Raw genomic sequence first — 23821 nt, 5'->3', positions numbered from 1 at the left:
ATTTATTCCACTTTTGGTACTTTTTCTTTCTTCAATTGACACCCTTTGTATGTTCTATAATATGAATTCAAAACACATCATTATTAAACATACACGGTTCTCATTGAATAAAATTCATTAAGAGAGAACTTTTTAGTACTTTTTATCTCATAAATGGTACTTTTTGAATTTTCAAAATATTCAACCTAGGAACGTAAATTTTAACATACATGGTCTTGACTGAATAATATTCTGTAAGTGGGAACTCTTTGGTACTTTTCCATTATTCAAATGGTTTTTTCTTGGATTCTCTATAATGGTTAACCGGAACACATGACACACAGTCTTTATTAAATGAGAATTTATTAAGAGAGATTTATGTACTTTTTCGTTTTTCCGATGGTATTTTTTGATACTTTTTTATTCATCAAATTATATTTCTTGAATTGTGTATAATATTAAACACAGAAACATAAAATTTTTGATTAAATGAGAATTTATAACAGGTATTTTATAGTTTTTTTTTTTCAAATAGTACTTTCGAAATTTTATATAAAGTGGAAGCTAAACGAAGGAAACTAAAAATGCTAGCTTCTTACCAAATGCGAATTTATTCACGTGATATTGGACGTAAAAAACTGAAACATTAAGAAAATTTTTAATCATTTTTAATTTTCTATAAAATAAACAAAACGTTGTATGTATTTAATTATGGTTAGGGTAACGAAGCACCCAGGATATGCTAGTATCATATTAAACGATTTATTAACAAAAATTAATTTGCTTTAAAATCAGTTTTATATCAAATTTTCAAAATCTACAGTATTAATCTTTTTGATTTTCTAGAAATGAACCATAAAAAAAGTCAGCTGTTGTATAAATTAAATTTATTTTAAACAGTATTTACAACTTTCTTAAAGAAACCAATGGGATTGGTTGTTATAAAATTGAAAACCAAGTTAAACATTAATACGTTGCTATTAAAATTCGTCTTAAAATAGAAAATAATTTCATTAAATAAATTATTTTTATTAAATTTTTGCTACTCATGGTCAAGAAATTTAAAAAAGTACTAGTATGTTTGTGCATTTAGATATTCATTTGTATAAGAGTAAATCCATTTCCATTATTTTTTTTTTCATGAGTACGAGTTAAGTGCTTTGAAAAATATTTTGATAACAATGCGTATACAAATACGGAAATATTCCCATGTCATAACTAAGTACTACATCCAAACATATGCATACAAATAGAAATATGCATAAAATAAAGAAAAGCAGACCTACAATAAGAGTAAAGTTAGGGAAAGAAGGAATGAAATAATAGAAATGGAAATTATGTATGGAATTCTTTACACATGTTAAGGCAACACTCACAGGCACTCAAAGAAAAATAACTAACTTAAACAAATATGCTAAAAAATGATGTTACACATTTTTTACTACACATACATATATACGTATTGCTAAAAAAAAGAAAATTTGTAAAAAAAAACTACTGAGAAGAATATAAATTTTGATGATGACGATGATGCTTTATAGGCTTATGTTGCATCATATGACCACTAAGGACTACAAATGAAAAAATAAATATTAGGGAAAAATAGAAAAAGAATATGCTGTGTGTTTGTCATTTTATTTAATCCCATTTGAAAAAGAAAATATACAAATATACATATGTAAATAGTTGAATCTACATGTGTAGCAATGAGCAATAGTTATAAATGTATGTATTTTAAACACAAAAAATCTGAGTAGAACAATATATTTTTCTCTAGTCATTCTTGTATAACATATGTAAACTAATGTTCAAGTTTGAGAGAAGAAGTCAAGTGGTTGTTAGGTGAAATGAAACAAGTTATGATTTTTGCTCCTTTAAATCTGTAATGCGCTATATGAGTATTATATATATGCTAATAAATAAGTAACTAGGAGAGGGATTTGGAAGTAGACAATCCCAGTAAAAACTCACATTGAAAAAGTAATGAGCTAAATAGCTATTAAAACTACCTTTAACCAGCAAAAACATGGTAATGACTGGTGATTTTTGTATTAGTTAGGTACTAGTTCGATAACCCGAAGAGAAGTCTGTATATGTGTACATACTTCTGCGGATCTACGATCAATATTACAAAAAAAAAAAAAAACAGAATGCAAAAATCAAAATCCCCATCTCCATTTAATTTATTTTAATGATGGATTGTTAACTGGTCATACCTACATCTGCCCAAATTTTAGTTTTATCGATGTAGAGTATCACGAATTTAGTTAAGCTTGACTAACTTTACTTTCTTACTATTTTTGGGTATTATTGTAGCGATTTTTGATTTTTTTACTTTAAATTTGAATACATATCCATATATACGTATGTATATTAGGGAGGCCCAAAATAAAAAAATTCAAAGTTTTTTCAATCTACTGATATGTTTCCTTAAATTGCTTTTTTTACCCACCATCAAAAAAGATGGGGGGTATATTGGTTTTGTCATTCCGTTTATAATACATCGAAATATTGGCCATAGTCCCACAAAAGTATATATATTCTGGGTTCTTATTAAATTCTAAGACGATCTTGGCATGTCCGTCCATCTGTCCGTTTGTCCTTCTGTCCGTCTGTTGAAATTACGATAGGGACCACACAGCAGTAGCTAGACAGCTGACATTTTGCACAAGTATTCTCTATTACTAAGGTTTGTTTGGTATGGAAAAAGCGCAATTTCGGTCCACGTATTCGGATAGCCCCCATACAAGTGGACCTCCGAAAAACAGCTTTAACGGACATATATGTCTTAAAAGTACGAATATAGCGATGAAATTCGACATAAATAAGTTTCATATGATCCAAAATCTCCCAAAAAAAATTTATAAGGATCGGTTCATAATTGACCCTACCCCCCATATAAGTTCCCCTTCAGAAAATGACTTTAACGCTCATTACTGGCTTAAAAATATGAATATAGTGATGAAACTCGACACACATAAGTTTCAATGAAGCCAAAATCCCTCTATTAAACTTTATGTGGATCGGTCCATAATTGACCCTACCCCCATATAAGATCCCCTTTAGATAATTAATTTAATGCTCATTACTGTCTTAAAAGTACGACTATAGAGATGAAATTCGACATAAGTAAGTTTCTTACGAGCCAGAACCTCTCTACCGACTTTTATGAGAATCTGTATATGATTAACCCCCATATAAGCTCCACTTCAGAAAATGACTTTATATCTTAAAGTTAAAATCTCTCTACCAAATGTATTGTGGGTCGGTCCATAAGAATATTACTTTAACGATCATTGCTGACTTAAAAATACATGAACAGTTATGAAATTTGATATAAGAATCATTTATAGGAACGTAAGTCTTCTTATAAAGGTCCTCTTCAGTTAATTTTATGAGTAATATCACCCTTATGTTTATAGGGGAGCATTCCTTTTAAGGCATACGGTTTGATGGTGGGTATATGAGATTCGGTACAGCCGAATATAACACTCTCACTTGTTTTGATTCTTGTCACCTATTCATTTGTAAGAAAAAACATTTTATTAAAAATATGTATAAAATAATACACTAATTTCTACGTATTACATTAAATAATATACATAAAAAAATTTTTGAAAAGATAATTTTTTTTATAAAAATTAAAAAAAATCGAATGAGGTCATTCAAAGACCTTCAATATAAAACCCAAAATATGATATATGAAAATTATCACAAAAACCTCTAGGCATTTTATACTTTTATCTACATATGTACATCACCAAATATTGACGGTCGAAAATTTCGAGAAACGAACTCTTAGATTCAATTAAGCTCTTATTTATTATTTTGATAACACCCTAATGTATGTACCTAAAAACTAGGAAAATTATTTTTTCTATTTTTTATTATTTATGACCATAAATTTTATTTTCATACAAAAAATATACAGAGCAAAACCTTGTTCTTGGTAGTGGTAAAAGGAGATCACATTTTTTTTTTAATACACGTAGTACGTTGTTATAATTTCTCATATTGGCTTTTCTCATACATTGAGTATCGAAAAATGAAAGAAAAACAACACAAAACGACAAAAAAAAAAAGATGAAACAACGAAAGACAAATCAATTTTTCATATTGTACAATTTTTGTCGTTATTCAATTTACTTTTAGTTGTTGGACGTTTGGCTGGTTGTTGGTTTTGTGAATGGATTGATGGTTGGATGGATGGTTGGCTTTATAAAACATGCTACATTTCTACTCCATAGACGTACAATCATTCATTCATTGATTCAATCATTTATTCTATGTCTACATTTGCTTATTCATAACTTTCTACCACTCGATATATACTATATTCAATAGATACAAATTTATGCGATGTTATAAAGATGTATATATGTATGTATTTTGTAGTTTTTTTGATATATGTATGATGGTTTTTTAAATTATTCTATGTAGTATGACATAGAATTGCAGGAATACAAATATTGAAATAAAAAGAAAACGAAACATCAACAAAAAATCAAAAAGAATGAATAATAATAAATAAATATATATATATATAAAGAAGTAAATACTCGTATTGGGTAAATGAAGAATTAATTTCTAAAAACAAATTATTTAAGATGTTATTTTATTTATTATTCCCTTCACCGCTTTAATGGGGAGGGTATATTGGGTTTGTGCTGATTTTTGTAACACACAATCATATTCGTCCTATACCCACCTTAAAGTATATCAATCGCCTTAGAATCATTTTCTGAGTCGACTAAGTACAGGGGTTTTTATTTGGTTCAACAACGAAGCCTATTGAAAATGGTAAAATTAGCCTATTTTTTGACCTAGCCCCCATACAATAGAATCCCTCGAAAAGGGCCTTTGAGCACATAATTACGTTAAATATACCCGTATCTCGATATAAGTTATATACAAGCCTTGATGACATTGCCAAATTTCATAAAGGTCGGGCCTCATTTGACCCTAGCTCCCATAAAAGTCCCCTTCAAAAAATGACTTGAATGTCCAAAATTCAAATACAAACATTAATATCGCGATGAATTTCAGCACAAATAAATATTATATAAATATAAATCTAATAACAACATTTTATCGGGATCGGTCTATATTTGCCCCTAGCAGCCATATAGACCCTCTTTAAGTAATTTAGTTTTTCGTCCATAAATTGTTTAAATACTTTATAATGAAAAATAAATCACATTTAATACTCATTACTGGTGTAGGAAAACATATAGTCGGCCACGCACGACTATACTTTCTTACTTGTTTATTCTAGAAAGTTATTATAACTAATATAGATCGTAAGGAAATACATCACTGTGTTAGTTAGTTTGAAAACTGGATGCTTACTACATCCGAAGAAAAACACTTAGGACACTATCGATCCTGTTGTTCGCTTATTTAAAACAGTCTGTGGTGGTAATCGATCTTGGCCTGACAGACTTGAACATTATCCACTAAGATTTAATAATATATCAAGTAGAACCTGCGTTTCTTTAATTTTTTTTCAACAGCTACTTTCATCAAAAATAAAACAAATTATGAAAATACTTTCTTGCTTATCCAATAATCCTCTTTTATACTTGTGTGTATATGTACGTATGTGTAAATATTTTTACAATTCTCCTAACGTTATTGTATTTGCCCACAAATATCTATTCGCAATATTGATGATATTTTATGAAACAAAATATTAAATAAAAGACGCATTAAATTTATATAATTTAAAAGAATCTTGATTTAGAGGATAAACTGTTTAAATAAATTGATCGCTTTAAATAGACAGTTAGAGTAATTGTGGACCGACATGTATAAAATTTAAGAACAAATCACTTCTGTTAAATGTTATAAAAAATTAAATTACAAGTAAGAAATTATAGTCGAGCGAGGCCGACCACATAATACCCTACACCTGTTATAAAATTAAAATGTGATTTAGCTTTCATAATAAAACATTTAAGTTGAATTGTACCTTGCCTCAGATATACTTAAGCCATTTATTGTTGAATAAAATTGTGGACATTTAAGTCAAATTGTTCAAATGACTATATAACTACAAAATTTTTGAGGGTCATCAAGGCTAGAATAGAACTAGATTTTGCAGCTTTTTGTCGAGATACGAGTATATTAAACATAACTATGAACTTAGGAGCTTTATTCGGCGGGTTCAGTTGTATGGGGCCTAGGTGAAATAATGGGCCGATGTTACCTGGTTTCAATAGGCTTCGTCTCCTGTACCATAGAAGATCATGTGTATGATTACAAGGTTTACAAGCCCTATTCGGAGGTTCAGTTGTATGGGGGCTAGGTGAAATAATGGACCGATGTAAACCATTTTTAACAGGCTTCGTCTCCGATACCATAGAAGATCAAATTTCATAGAATTATCTTCAAAATTGCGACCTGTAGTTTGATTACAAGGTTTACAAGCCCTATTCGGAGGTTCAGTTGTATTGGGGCTAGGTGAAATAATGGACTGATCTTAACCATTTTCAGGAGAATTAATTTACGGTTACATATCCTGGTACAACAGAAGATCATATACCAAATTTCATTTAATTATCATAGGGCAGAGGGAGTAGTGTTTGTGGACATTTGATGAAAATCCTCTAACATCGAAAGTGTCATGGGAATACTTCTGCAGGAAGTTTATTTCACATACGAACTGTGCGACTGAAGAATGAATTTTCTCTGTAATATGTTGTGCGGTTCACTTGCCAATCTAGCACAAAAGGGTGTGTTCTTGAAGAAAGGCGTACGTTGCGTAATAATAAACGTGTACCGGGAACATGTTTCCTAATTTCAGAGGAACACATTCCATAGTATGTAAATACAACTCACATCTTCTGTACGCGGTCGCGTAGCTTCAAAAATAAGAAATAGGGTAGGGGAAAGAACGTCTTTGTTTGAAGAGATCTCATCTATAACAACAAGTAGTGGCTGACAAGATTTGGCCCAACTAACAGTTAAAATTATAAATTTATGAATATTTAATTCGGATCTTTTAAAGAAATATTAAAAAAAAAAATTATTTTTATTAAAAAAATATATATAACAAGATTGAGTATAGCCAAATATTGCACTCTAACTTGTTTTCTATTAATATTATTTATTTTCTTAAATTTATAATTTTCCACAAAATATTCTTAAGTCATGCCTACAAAACTACCCATATCCTCAGAAAACATTTATGCATAACCGACTAATATTAAAAAAAAATATATATTTTTACCTCAACATTTCATATACCAATAGAAAGAGATTTGCAGTGAAATGCAAGTGTTACCACAAATTGCTTCATTTATATGCAACTAAATAAAATTAAAAAAAAAAAAAAATAACACAAGACTACAACCAAAAAAGTAATAATAATAATAGAAAACAAATACTTTCACTAACTATAAAACAGACCACGATACAACCACATGAATTTAAACATAAATACCTTCAGTTTAGTTAAATTTATACATAAACATTTGTTGAAGCTTATGCATGTATAGGTAGTTGATATACATATATACATACATATATACCTAAGTAATATAGAGTGTCCCACAGGAATAATTTATTGATATTGGTATACATAGCGTATTTTAATACCGACATTGCCTATTATCAATACATTTTTTGTAAGCACAAAATATTTGTGGAAAACTTTGTTATCCTAACTATTTTCAGAGCCCTACTGTGATTTCAATAATATACCTATATACATATGTATATATGTATGTATAAAGATCGTCTTAGATTTTTGTATCAAAAAAGTTATGTTCTGAAAAGCTAGTTTCTTGGTATACTCTAATGTAAATATATGTATGTATGTACCTTTAGTACTATATATAACAAATAAAATGCAAAAAATAAAAAAAAGTACTTCAGACTAAATAACATTTACTAACTGCATTTCTATACTTATGGAGTTTATATTTTTGTGTACTTTTATTTTAAAATACACCATTTCCAGGAAAAGAAAACATTGTATACATAATATTAGTTTCCTGACATCAGGTAAGACAAACCACAGTTTTTATACCACCATTAAAAAAGATGGGGACCAAATTGATTTTGTCATTCCATTTGTAACACATCGAAATATTGTCATAGACCCACAAAAGTATATATATTCTGAGTCCTTATTAAATTCTAAGACGATCTAGTCATGTCCGTTCGTTTGTCCGTCCGTCCGTCTTTCTGTCTGTCTGTTAAAAGCACGATAGGGTCCGATCGAAATGAACTAGAAAGTTAAAATTTTCCACAAATATTTTCTAAAGGTAAAGTTTGTTCACAATTCACGATTTCGGATAGCCCACATACAAGTGGACCCCCGAAAAAGAGCTTAAACGGGCATATCGGTTTTAAAAGTACGAGTATAGCGTTGAAATTCGACACTAATAAGTTTAATATGAGCCAAAATCTCCCTATCAAATTTTATGAGAATCGGTCCATAATTGACCTTACCCTTCATATAAGGTACCCCTCATAAAATTACTGTAACTCTCATTACTGGCGTAAAAATAGAATATAGCGATGAAATTCGACACACATAAGTTTCATGCGAGCCAAAATCTCTATACCAAATTTTATATGGATCGATTAATAATTGACCCAACCCCCCCTTAAGGTCCACTTCAGAAAATGACTTTAACCCTCATTACTGGCTTAAAATTACGAGTATAGTAATGAAATTTGACATAAGTAAGTTTCTTATGAGTCCGAATTTTGTGCGGATCGGTCCATAATTGACCCTATCGCCCATATAAGGTCCCCCTTCAAAAAATACTTTAAATCTAATTACTATCAAATATAAAAATTTGACACATATAAGTTTCATGCGAGTCAAAATCACTCTACCAAATTTTATATAAGGTCCCCTTCAGAAAATGATTTTAACGCTCATTACTGGCTTAAAAGTACGAGTATAGGAACGTATATCATTCTACCAATTTTCATGCGGAAAGTGTCGGGAAGTCATATTCTATGTAAACAAGTTGTATATAAACCAAAATCGGTCTAAAAAAATTTATGAAAAAATGTCAGTAATTCACCCTACCTTTCATATAAGTTTGATATAAATTTGATGACTAATATCACTCTGATGTTTATAGGGGAGCATTCCTTTTACGGCATACGGTTTGATGGTGGGTATATGAGATTCGCCACAGCAGAAAAAATTAAAAAAAAAATTAGTTGTTTAGATATTAGTGCAAACTTTAAATTTACAATATTTTTTGATATGTAAGCAACATATAAACTGATATTTTGTACGAGGGGTTATACAATATCCACAAATATCAACTAAGCGTAAAAAATTATTTACTTTGGGCAATGGTGCTACTTCATTCAGATGTTTTGCTCTTTATTTGTAAAGTGAATAGCATTTTCAGATTGCTTTACGTTTCGCTTTTCTTGTTTTACACTCAACTCCATTTCGAATGCATGTATGTATATGTACTCTTTGTTTTTAAATTTAAATGTTGGCTATTTCCGGTATTTGAATTTACATACAAGTGGAGTAGAATTGTAGTTGTTAAAGCACTGCGGCTAAAATGCAACACAAGTAAAAACAATAACAGCGGTAGCCAAAAAAAAACTCTAAATATCATTTTCCTAACAGTGTTTAAAAAAAGTAAATCTTCATGCACTCTGTCTAATAACTATAGTATATTTTTAAACAAACATTCTCCTTTCTCTTGTTTCGCAGGTATGTTTTTTTTTTAAAATTGTTATAATAGATTATTCTCTAATAATACAAGAAATATCAATAAAGTATTATTGAACAACGGTCGTATCTGTTTAACAGAGGTAATTTTTTTATTTGTCTAAAAATGCGCTATAGTTATTTGAAAGAGTGTATATGATGGTTATATTTAGTTTAATGTTAATGTATTTTTTTAATTTTATTAAAGATTTGTTAGTTTTTTTTTTTTAATTTTGTTAAAAGGATTTGTTTCAGTGATTTCTTTCCTATTGTTCTGATTCGGTTTTAATTATTTAAATGAAAATTCAATATTTAGTGTAACCATTTAAAAGGTTTGCAACATATCATAGCTAACACTGCGTGCAGATAAACATTAAAATTAAATCCGAAAACGCTAGGGAGTTGAATTTTATTTACTAATGTATTTGGTTAAGATATAATGTTAACTACGGTGTACATCGCCATATATTTGACCATAGAACTTATATAAAGATCCTTTTAGAAAATTAATTTAACGATCATAACAGACTTAAAAATAATTCAACACAAATCTGTTTTATAATAATTCTCCTATTAAATTTCCCGCCGTTGGCAATTTTTGTACATTGTTCTGCTGGACCGTATACAAACACTTTACTCAACTACTCGATCTATGTAAACTCTGACCATTGTTGTCCTGTTGCTTAACTTTGGAGATGCAGAAACATCACTTCGGTTTACAACCATGATGGGATGGCCTCTGATGGACCGAAGCACGAATCCATCAAATAAGCAGAGGACTTGTTCTTACTAACAGAAAACACACTGTGGTAAATTTGGTATGAACCGAGTAACCCTGAACATACCTGGACAAGGAAGGAAAATTCAATGGTATCACTTGTAGAAGATTTATAAACTTTTATTTTTTTAAATAATTAGGTATCTCTGAAAATATTGGATATATCGCAAACAAATTTCACATGTTTGGAGCTGAAGTGTTTTTGAGTTGATTGACGATTGTAGGTGGTTGAGAATGGAATGGGTAGCCCTTCAAAGTTAATAACTTCGGGCATTTTTAAAAATCGCTAAAATCTATTTATGATAGGAATGAGCTGAATAACTAGTCCTTGAGAAATTTGTATGGAAATGTTGTAGATTATTTTACTAAAAGTTGGTTTACTTGAGATCCCCTTATTGTCCTATTCTGAATTTTTTATATATAATAACAAAAATGGAAGGTACCTTTTACGTATGACATCAATTTAAATAAAATATTGTCGAACTACAAGACATAGGCTTTAATTGGGGACTAAAACGATTAAAATCGGATAATTAGTTTAGAAAATATACGATGTAAAATTTAATGCTTGCTGAAAAAAATCATAAAGAATATGAACTTTGAACCTCGATAAAATCTGAACCATAACGAATTTATAAATTTTGGACAACTTTAAATTCTATATTTACATGATGAATGTGTGTAACGAATTTCATTGAAATCGGAGAGGGCAATGTTCAAAATCCTACTTCTTTGTTCGAAATTTTTTGAAATTACCCTTTATTCTTTCCTCAAAAGAAACAAATTTTCTTCAGGATTTTATACAAGTTTTATATTATTCGGAAAGATAACTTAATGTAGAAGAGTGTAAAATTAAACTTGGCTCATTTAAGCGGATACTGTCCCCATCACCTTATCTAAATTTGGCCAATTTTGAAACAAATATTTTGATTTGAATAAAAAATTTTAAAAACGCAAAGCACTGATCCTTAACAGAGGACCACATTTATATAGGCTATATATGTTTCTTAAATATATATAAAGCATTTTTACTATCACACGGTAAATAACGTCATAGTGGGCACTTTTATCAAAAAATAATTTTTTGGAACACATTTTTTTTGCTTTAGAAATTTCGTTATCTATGTGTCAATTATGATTTTTGAACTTTTTTGTAAATGCTATTGTAATAAAAGATCCTTTATATTATATATCTATAAAACTTTAATTCCTAAGTCATTAGGTATGTTTTCAATGATACCAAATACTTGTATAAAAATTATAAACTTAATCTCCTGAAAATTCCCAAACGTAAACACCTTTTGATATTTTTAATGTTTTTTTTATGATTTGCAAGCAATTTTCGCTTATTAGTCCTGGCCCAGAAAAGAAAAATTGTCTTTGGTGAGTCTAATTTTATTCCCAATCGGATAATAAAAATTCGTGGAAGAATTTGAATAATTATCACTGAATTTGTTAAAATTTACAACTTTTTTCCGTTTTAACCAAAATTTTTACATATAAGAAATAGTTTTTATTTTAATATTTTACGGAATTTTATCTCTAAAATAAGATATAATACTCCAAAATCGAATCAGAAATAACCAAGTTATTCGCGATTTTTCAGATCATATATTAAACAAAAACATTGATTTTATAAGTATTTGACTCTTGTTGGAAAACACATACAAAATTGTTACTCATACGCAACGAAGATTTAAGGGGGTAATCAATTGGATTATATTAAATAAGTTTCCTATATAAATGCGTAAAACTAGTTTATTTCTGACATGATATCAGTGTTTTATATCTTATTTTAAAAACATAATTTCATAGAATATGCAATTAAAAAAAATATATAATTTATTATATCATCCCAACAAAATTTCAAAAAAATTTTTATCAAATTCTTAAAAACGGAAATATAAGTTTTTTGCAAAAAATACAAAGTTTGCAAAAAACATTTTTAATACGAAGAATTATTCACTTTGTTATACCTCTGATAAAGCCTCCTTCCGAAAATGGTATTAACCTTCATTAATGGCTTAAAAATATCAATATACATGTAATATAATTTAACATAAATCTTAAAAAACATAAAAACGTGATAATTAATGATAAAAAATCGTTCCATAAAGCCGAATCTTTTTATAGATTGGCCGCTATTATTCCTCATAGCGTAATATAATACTCTTACTTGCTTATATCTACAACTATTTTTAATTCTAATCTCACAAATTGTTTCCTTTTCAGTTATTGTAAATCTTAAACACCTGCTAAAGCAATTTTAAGAAATAATTAAATGAAAATAACTTAGGAACAAAAGTTATATATCGGTTCTTTGATGTCAACTGTTTTATATAACTAACAGTTGATATCTTAAAATAAACTAAAAAAACACACATATACACAAAAGGAACGCCAAAACAAAGTCTTCTGCTAGTTAAAGTAAAAAAAAACGTTTTATTCATATCCTCACATCCAGTAGTATTGAATAAACTAAAAGAATTCAGGGTCCCGTATAGAAATTCAAAAAAAAAAAAAAAAAAACTTTTTGGGAAAACATCTTTATTTATAATACTCAAACCGTAAAACAGGCAACTAAAAAAACCTGAAAAAGACAGTAATGAAAGGTAAACGAGAAAACTTTTACTTTCTTTGGCACATATAGTATTTATTTTCTTTGGCTTTTAACATTGTTTCTGAACATTTTCCATTTTTCCTTAATACCCAAAAATCACAATTTAACATACTTGCCAATTTGATCGTTTAAGGCAAAGGAGCAAGACAGAAACGTCTTGAGTATGTTCTTCATATAATATAATTTAAGTGAAAGCTAAAGGTTTTTTCTATAAAGTAGTAGGAATTTCATGAGTAAAGTTAAACTATTATGATACAAACACGAAACAATTTCCTTATAAATGAAAATTGTTTTAAATTAAGAAAAAGTTGTTATCAGACTAATAACTAAACTAATAGATAGCAATTTACATATTTTTGTACATATGTTTGTAGTTAGATTTTAGTGTGGAAAATATTATTATAAGTTTGTCTAATATAATTTTACTACTGTTGTATTTACAATATTTCACGGCATTTAAATGTAACCAAAATCATAAGAAATAACGTTAAACTATATATTTAAATAATAATTTTCTATTTGGCTATATTGTACAAAAATTATAAAGGAATATTTTTCAAAATTTCTCTAATACATCTTCTTGTATTTGGCCTCAACATTTCGTGCATTCGTTTAATCTTGTATATCAAGAATTTAATAGAATATTTTATGTTACAGTTTTTTTATACCCACCATCGAAAAAATGGGGTATATTGTTTTTGTAATTCCGTATGTAACACCTAGGTCCTTTTTAGATTCTAAGATGATCTAGCCATGTCCGCCCGTCTGTTGAATACACATATGAGCTAGACAGCTGAAATTTTGCATAAATGTTAATGTACATAGTTTGTTTGGTATTGAAAATGAGCTCCTATGTAAAATCCCCCAGAAAATGACTAGTACGCAGATAACTGGTTAACAGAACCTCGTATAGCATTGAAAATCCACATGACAGACAATGAAATTCGACATGAACAAGATTAGAACCAAATAGAGTTCATACGTGATGAGCTAGACACGAATGTTGAAGTGCTTTACGTGACCACTGGTAGAGCTTTTGTAACGACTCACCACTGTCCCATTGTGCTTCTTATACGAAGGTGGCAATTTGCGGAAATATGGAAATATGGAAATTCAGTATACGTGCATTTTGCTCAATTACTCGAGCTTTCTAATCTTTTGCCATAGTAGTCCCGTTGGGGAATAACAGGTGTCATGAGTCAAGCTTAATCCAACCCCGACAAAGGAAAAGGCAATCACTGGACCCAACATCAGGTTGATGCTATGAGGAATGCCATTCCTCACATTCTCATCATCTAAAGACTCACTCCAGTGCATTTCTGGACGTCTTCGGTAACAGCACCTAGGGGACTTAATTGGTCGTCAGAAAACACGGATCCATTTTTAATTGACAATACTTATTTCAGTGGCCACAAGGACCTACTGTGATAAGTTGAGCATGTTTAGTGTAAACTCCAATACACTCAACCATGAAGGAAAATCGCCAATAAATTAAAGATTAAGGTATTACAGCTCCACAACTTCTCAACCAATATCATAAACATTTCAACCGTTACTCCCTCTGTCATTCCGACATCTCAACAGATACAACTCAGGATCCTTCTCGTCAATCAGATACAAGTATCCGAATGGTATATCTCACTCCATCACATACCCAATCTTTAAGCTAGAAAGCTGAAATTTTGTATAAATGTTTTTAGTTAATATAGTTTGTTTGGTATTTGAAAATGGTCTATACCGGTTCACGATTACGTTTAGCTCCCATATAAGGCTCCCCAGAAAACGATATTTACGCTCATAACTTACTACAAAATTCCAGTATAGCAATAAAATTTGACATAAATATACATGATTTATAGAAACTAAAATCTCTCTCTTAAATTATATGAGGATCGGACAATCATTGGCCTACTCCCCATATAAGTTCCACTTCAAAAGGTTCTCTCCAGAAAATGACTCTAACGCTCATAAATTACTTCAAATTTCCAGTATAGCAACGAAACTCTACATACAAAAGTTTTATGGGAACTCAAATCTCCACACTAAATTTTATAAGGATCGGACCTTAATTGACCCAACCTAAGTCAACATGTTCTATCGGTCAAACTTTTTAAGGATCGGTCTATAATTGACCCTACAACAGATATAAGGTCTTGTTCAGAAAATAATTTTAAACCCCAAAAACTCATAAAATTTGGTTAAGAGATTTCGGTTCAAATAAAACTTATTTATGTCGAATTTCATTGCTTTTATGTCATGTACGTAATGAGTGTTTAAGTAATTTCTTGAAGGAGATCTGTATGCGAAATAGAGTCAATTAGGGATTGATCCAAAAAAAATTTAGAACATGAAAAGTCTAATTTGATCGCTATACTGCATCAATAGAAAATATTTGTTTAAAATTTCAGTCCTTTGCATTTAATAAGAACTCAGAATATGCATACTTTTATGGGTCCATGACCAATATTTCGATTTGCTACAAACGGAATGGCAAAAGCAGTATTATAAATCTGAATGCTTTCTTTCTTTGTGCTTGAATCATGACCAATTTGACCTTTGTACTTAACCAAAAGTTTTTTCATATTTCTAGCTGTACTTTGGCCATAAGCTTGAACCAACTCTGACAGATGTGTGCTACTAAGCTGTCATGTTTACTCTCTACTATGTATTGGATACAATGATTGCTCTTAAAATTTCACAGACAATTTTCCCTATGTATATACACACGCCCATGTAAATACGAACACCAAATGTATATAAGTTTATTCCAAATATACATGTGTACATCATTATCCTAATTTGACTAGTCCTAGTCGTATTTTTTGCATGTATTATTTTCATTCCATATATCAATTTATTGGCAGACACTTATAGAAAACATTAACCTTAATGTTTCGTTCTTCTTCTCATTCTTCTTCAAGACCAATACAACATCATGCCGAAAGTGCGGCAAGGAGGATGTTCCTTTTTCTATTCATGTTTCAGGCCACATAGATAAATTTAATAAGTGGGTAAAAATATACATTTACTTAAAGTTTTTTTTTTTTTTCATATTTGAATTGTTTACGAAAAAGGTTAGGCAAATTTCTATATCATAACCAAGAAATTTGTTTATTATGTTTTACATAGATCAAAATTAAAAAAGTTTTCTTACAATACATATTATACGAGAAAAAGCAGCTGGTATCTTAAGAAATAATTGATACATTTTGGTTTTATTTTGTACAAATTTGAGAAAATCAATAAATTAAATTTGTAATCAGATAATGAATTTAAAAAAATTGTAAAATTTGAAGAATTTAATAAAGCATTGTATTAATTTTATACAGTTTCGAAACGTGTTATACCAATATAATATTACATTATATATTAAAATGCTAATAGAATTTCTACGTATTACTAACATAAAACCAACTGATATGATGACTGTTTCCACTGAAATAATTCATTATTAATATTTTTCATATGTATTCCAATCATCAGATGTATAATTTTCGACTTCCTAAAATATTTTTTGAAAAAAAGAGTCAATATATAAATTGTTCTTTTTGTATGTATGTGTGTATATTAAAAGCATAAAATTACTTGTTATTTAGAATATTATACTGAGGAGTACATTATGTTTTAGAACACGGTTCAGAATTACCCAGCAGTTCGGTCGGACTGTCCCGAACTCCCTATTTAACCTACCACTTAGGGTTACACCTAGACACCGACTGTACAGGTGACTAGATATTTTAACATATGCTTGTCCTACGAGAAAGCCAATCGTCACCCCATAGTTTACGATTAAAAAGGGGACACTAAAGTGTCCCTCACCCTTCTTTACAAAGAACTACATCCGTGACGAAAGACGAATTAGAGCCAACCAGATGGTTAGACGTTAGTGGAAATCATTGTCTTTTTTGTATGCATTGACTCCTTGTCGAACTGCAAGGTAGTTTTTGAATTGGTTATACTATTACGTATTCGCTTTCTCTAGTTTAAATAAATACTCGTTGAAATTTTGTACAAAAGGTATTTTGGAGCAAGAATAATTATTCGTTTTAAAAAATTTATTATATCATAGAATCTCCAAGTAAAAAAACAAAGTAGTTGAGTTTTTGACAAATGATATTAATATTTGAATCTAAACAATAATGTGTATGAACATATGAACTTCTTTATAAAGTATTATAAAATCAACTACAAATGCAACTCAAATCAAGAATACAATTTTCTTCTATCTAAAATGTTTTAAAATCTGAAATCAGGTAGGGTTCAAATTAACATAACAATACTTCTACAATTTCGTTATCGTTATCGTTTCATTTAAATCGATTGTATTGTCAAATAAATTTTTAATCAACTAAACAAACTAATAATAAGTAGATTGCAATTTACTATGCATTGTAAGATAAATGTAATCCCAAAATTAATTATTACTAGTTAAAAATTAGAATTTTATACTTGATTACTCAATTCTTGCACTAAAAGTTTGTTCGAGAATTTCGTTAATTTTTATACCCATCACCAAAAAATTATTGATTGATATGATTCTTAATAGATTCCAAGACGACATAGCCAGGTCTGTCTCTTAATATGTCTTTTGTCCAACGAAAGCAGCTCCATCGATGTCCGTCCATCCGTCCGACTGTCCGTTGTAAGCGTTGTTGTCAAAGTACAGGTCCCAATTTTCAAAGTAATTTGAATTTGACCCAAGAACGACGCCTATTGAAAATGCTATGACCAATTGTAGACCGACCGAGATCTACGTTGACAGTATGATTTTGCATGTACAAATTTTTGTGTTGATACCGATATATTTGAGGAAGTTATTAACGATAAACTAATTTCCGGGAATATGTCCTTTGTATGGGGGCTATGGGAAATGTTCGATCGATTGTAAAGATCTTGAACATAATTGATCACTACCCTAAAAAATAATATGTGACAAAATTCATCGAAAGTAGTTTCTGAGAAAACTTCAAAAAAATTATGAAAAAAAAGCGTAATTTATTCGAGATAGTCTAAAATTTTTGATTTTCAATATTAAACGGCTTAGGATAATAATAAATATTTTACGTGAATGTGGTTGATTTCCTTTTGCTTGGTTTTAACGTGAGCGTGTTTTACACAGACAGACAGACGGACATAGCTACATCGACTCAGAATTTGATAAGGACCTAGAATATATATACTTTGTTGGGTCTTAGATGAATATTTCTCGGTGTTACATACGGAACGACAAACTTATACATATATACCCTCTATCTCCACTGATGGTGGTGGAGGGTATAAATAGGGAATATATGTCAGCAAAGAAATCCGATATCGATGGCGGTCTATATTTGACAAAAGGTATTCGTCTGAAAAATACTTTAGTTATCATATCTGGGCTAAAAATAGCAAACAAAAGATATTCTTTAGAAAAATATCCGTAAAAGACTTATGGTAACTTTAACTCATGTAACTTTTACCAGAATCAGTTTAAGATTAAATTCCACAAAAATTACTTGCTCTAGTAAATGAATCACTTCTCGGTTTAGTTTAATTGTGGAATAAATTCAGTTAAGAAATTCTGAAGAATTGATGCGAAATTTCCTCAGTTCATATATTATTCATACTTTTACTCTTTAATATTAATACATAACTAAATAATATAAACTATTAAAGCTTAAAATTTGTTATTAATATTCTATTTATTTTGATTTTATAGCATTTATTAGATTTACAATTCTATGTTTAATATAATAAATAAATTTGCTTAAATGTATATAAATTCATACATATACAAATGTTAATTTCTATTTATATGTAGTAGTTCTCGCACATACAAATTTCTTGCAAAGTAAACAAAAAAAATTCTTGACAAATTTGGTGCTGTATTTAATCAAATAAACATACTTTTCTACTGCTTAATACAAAAACTTACATACATGTATTTATATATTTAAAATAAATTCAAACAAAATATTGGGAATTTTTTTCCTGTTTACAGTAAACCGTTTTTAATTTTTTTTCCTTTATATCCCAAAGGATTTTATTTTCTTAAATTTATTCTTGGCTGGATTGTTTTGAAATCTGCGTATGCCACAAGAACCCAAACAAAAAATGAGTAGCATAGTTTTAGTACAAACACAAATCCTCTAAAAAATGTATAAACAGGATGAACATACTTATGTACATATGTGTGTGTTTCAGCTTATATTAACAGCAAACCTGCAAAAACACATGATTTTTTCTCCACTTGTTTTATTTGCTCAACTACGACAAGAAACGGAAAAATTTCCCACTTTTTCCTGTTATTGTCTGCAAAAAAAAAAAGAAAACATTTCATTTTATAGAGTATAAATGTCTGAGAGTATGTTAGTATATGTGTCTGAGAGAAATAGAGAGTGTTCATGTACATACTAACGTATTTTTGTTTAGTCCTCTTTACATTTCAGCTCAATTCAACTCAACTGAACTGAACTCAATTGGGTTGAATAGTTGGTTGTTGGTTGTATTTCAATGGTCTGACAAGTCAGTTGTTTCATAGATTTCGTGACGTATACAACATACAACACGCATACACAACCATTTCTTGTCGGTCGTTTGTCCCACGCAGAATAAAATATTTTTATATGTTCTTTAACCTTAAGATATAATAAATATGTGTAATTTTTACAATATTTACTTATTGTGTGATTGAAAATAACAAAGAAAAAAGAATTGTTAAAAAAATAAATAAACAAATTATAAAAATAAAGTGAAAAAAAACAAACAAAAGGAAAATATAATATTTTCTTCAAAAAAATCAAATTAGAAAATTTATAATAAAAACAACAACATCAAGGAATTTATAGCAAATGCTAAGATTTAAACAAACAACAAGTGTATGTGTGTGTAAAACCTAAAAATCATTGAAATTAGAGGGAGTGTTAAAGAAATAGTAAAAATATAAATAATAAATTCATATTGATAAAAATCAATAATTCAAATAAACACAAACTGAATAGCAACAAAAGAGTTTACAGCAAAATTTAAAAACGTATTATATATGAATGTATTTAATTGGAGTTTGTTATACATATTTATAAATATAATAAAATATAATTAATATAATTATCAACAAATAAAAGTAAAATTTACAGTTTGTTATTGAAACCTACAAAAAGTACATAATATTAAAAACAAAATAAAACTAAAAACAAAATATAAAAAATAAATAATAAAATAATTTTTTAAAAAGCTCAAAAATAAATTAAAGCTACTAACAAATTTTTTAAAAAAGTATTTAATAATAATTTTATTATAAAAATAGATAAACAAATAACAACAAAAAATTGTTCATTTATTGAAATATTAAAGATTGCAAAATAAAAAAAATAATATTTTACAAAATAATAGTTTAAAAAAATAAACGCTTTCTTAATAAAACTACAGCAACAAAGTGAAATTTAATATTATATATAAAAACAAACACACATACATACATGTGTATATGTATGTAAATTTAGTTATTGAAAACAATTCATAAAGGTATAATTATTTATAGTACTAAGTGTACTTAAAACAATAACTGTGTTTACTAGTTTCTTTAAGAGAAGAAAAAAAAAAAACAGCAACAAATTACAGTAATTTAAATTTTAAATGCAACAAGTTGAGGCAATTAGGAAAATGGTATATTTAAAAAGGGTGGTTCTTAGTTTTTCCTATGACTTATTATTTCCCTTTAAATTGTTTAAAATGAACAAATAAATTTTAAATCTTCTATAATTTTCTTCGCCCTGTTTTTATTAATAATTCGCTTCAAGTTATTAAATAAAATATATTTATTATACCCTACACCACTTTAGTGGGGAGGGTATATTGGGTTTGTGCTGATGTTTCTAACATACAACATATTAGTCCTATACCCACCTTAGAATCGTTTTCTAAGTCGATTAAGCAATGTCCGTTCGTCCGTCTGGCTGGCTGGCTGTCCATGTAAACCTTGTGCGCAAGGTACAGGTCGCAATTTTCAAGATAATTGGCACACACACTTTTTTTGGCCCAGGGACAAAAACGGTTAAAATCGATCCATTATTTCACCTAGCCCCCATACAACAGAACCCCCCGAAAAGGGCTTCTGAGCTCATAATTATGTTAAATATACCTGTATATTGATAAAGATCGGCATAACTAAGTTTTATACAAGTCTTGATGACCTCGCCAAATTTCATAAAGATCGGCCCCCATTTGACCCTAGCTCCCATACAAAGTCCCCTTCAGAAAATTACTTCAATGCCCAAAATTAACTTATAAACACAAATATCGCGATGAAATTCAGCACAAATAAATATTAAATAAATATTATATAAATATAAATATATTCACAAAACTTTATCGGGTTTGATCCATATTTGCCCTAGCCCCCCATATAAAGCCTGTTTCAGAAAATTAGTTTTTCATCCAAAAATTGCTTAAATAAATCGGAATCAAAGTAATATTCAAGATAAATTCTTCATTATGAAAAATAAATCACATCTAACATTCATAAATGGTATCATATGGTCTTACTTGTGTTAATATTAAGAATGTAATTAAATTTAAAAGAAATTTTAATAAAAATTTCATAGTTAGAAAATATGTTTTAGAACAAATTAGGCAAAAATTATTTTTAAACTTAATCACCATAGCTACGAGATTGTTTTTCTGGATAAAAATTCAAATTGTCTACGCACAGGTGCACTGCGGTTACATATCCAAATCTAGATCTTAGTTGTTTACTAGTTTATGAAAGGCCTAGAAATGAAAAATATTATGAAATTTATTTTAAATTAATCGATGAAGTTTGTATAGCTTGTCATAATGTCCAATTTTTATACCCTACAGTACTATAGTGGGAAGGGTATTATGAGTCTGTGCTGATGATTATAACACCAACAAATATTGGTCCTGGGCTTTATGTTTGAATCTTTATATGTGATTTAGCAGGTATTTCGCTGACTTTTCAAATGGCTAAATGAAAATAAAAATGGTTTATGGCAAAATTAAAATTTTGATGGCTAAATGAAATGTGCTAGATTTAGCAATGAAATGGCTAAATTGGCTACACTGATTTGCATTAATATAATTTTCACTATTGATATGAGCTTGTCATAATGTCCAATCTTTATACCCTACACCACTATAGTGGTTATTAGTCTGTGCTGATGATAGTAACATCAACAAATACTGGTCCTACACACACCTTAAAGTATACTAATCGGCTCAGAATCACTTTCTCAGTCGATTTAGCTATGTCCGTTATTGATAAAAAACAAATTTTCTAAATGAGGCTTTATATAGGAGTATAGGTCAAACATGGGCCGATCCTCATTAAATTTGAATTTTTATTTTTAAATAATAGTTAATTATGTTGAGTTTCATTGCGATACAAATGGTTACAAGTCAATTTTAGACGTTTAAGGAATTTTTTGAAGGGGGGTTTGTATGGGGGATAGGGTCAAATAAGGGCCGATCATTACGAAAATCTGCAGTGCCATTAAAAACTTATTTGTGCCAATTTTTAGAGAGATAGTAGCATATTTGACGTAATTATGGCATAAAAAGCCCAAATCGGGAGGTACGGGTGTATGGGAGCTAGGTGAAATAATGGACCGATTTCAACCATTTTCAATAGGCTTCGTCCTTGTGCCAAAAAACATGCTTGGTCCAAATTATCTTGAAAAATGCGGCCTGCACAAGGATTACATGGACAGCCAGCCAGCCGGACAGACGGACGGACATGTCTTAATCGACTCAAAATGTGATTCTGAGTCGATCGGTATACTTAAAGGTGGGTGTAGGACCAATATTTTTGTGTGTTACAAATATCAGCACAAACGTATAATACCCTCCCCACTATAGTGGTGTAGGGTATAAAAAGTGTATTTACGGTTGGTTCATACGTGATCTATCATAGACTTATACAATCGCGTTTCTTATGATATTCTGAAGCAATATACTTAGAAATTTCCGTCCATCTGTCCATTTATTTGCTGAGAGCACGACAGCGTTACCAAAAATGAAAGTGTAGAGAAGAAATTATCTACAAATATGGTTTATTGGGGCATTTTAAACATTTTCGAACAGGTTTTATACGTTTCCCTTTCCGATTTTGACGAAACTTATAAGCCATTCTTTGTAAAATTGTGTTGTGTTTATGAGGAAAGACAGACATCGTCCATTTATCGGTACTGAACCATTCTTTGGTATTCCACAAGGTTACGTCAGACAAAGATGGGTATCGTGGGTCGAATTGGAATTTGTTTGCCACTTGGAAACAACCCAAAAGATGTTATCGCTTGACAAAAGTGATCTCAGAATACTAACGGGACTACTCATGGGAAACTGTGGTCTCAGATCATCAATTCATCCTAGGAAACGCCGGAAAGGCCTTTTATTGTCATCTGTGTTTTAAAAAACCGATCATCTTAAAATTGTGTAAAAAGTCTATAAATTTATACGATTTAGCTGGTATTTCGCTGAATTTTTAAATGGCCAAAATTAATATAATTTTTATTAATATAATTTACAGTATCACTAATGATATCAGCATAAGCCGATTTGCGGAGGAAGGCCTTTTATGAAGTTAAGGTCGAATATATTTTTAGATTTTTCTCTATCACTTTGTTACCTTACTTTTCAAGAGAAAAAGAAGTGATAAAGGCCCATTTTTTTAAATTTTAACATTGAAAAATTATTTAGGGGTCCGGTTGTGAAATAGGACCTAAGTAATATAATGCACCGATTTTAAAGA

General features: G+C 29.3%; 1 protein-coding gene across 2 annotated transcripts in view; it reads left to right on the top strand.

The window, feature by feature from the left end:
* The window catches only part of LOC119600927 (myb-like protein P), a 267016-nt gene that overhangs the window by 124769 nt on the left and 118426 nt on the right, over positions 1 to 23821 (top strand). The window contains exon 1 of one of the 2 annotated variants that reach the window (XM_037951518.1): positions 20450 to 20577. The exons of the other annotated variant lie outside the window; for it this stretch is intronic. The gene's annotated coding sequence lies outside the window, so the exon portion shown is untranslated. Of the gene's footprint in view, positions 1 to 20449; positions 20578 to 23821 lie in introns of those variants that run through there. 2 annotated transcript variants of the gene reach the window in all.

This window comes from Lucilia sericata, unplaced genomic scaffold (genome assembly GCF_015586225.1).
Source record: "Lucilia sericata isolate MDLA Ls3-8-SP2 unplaced genomic scaffold, ASM1558622v1 Contig000128F_arrow, whole genome shotgun sequence".
NCBI classification, from domain to species: Eukaryota; Metazoa; Arthropoda; class Insecta; order Diptera; family Calliphoridae; genus Lucilia; species Lucilia sericata.
This window is presented reverse-complemented; position numbering and strand designations above follow the sequence as displayed.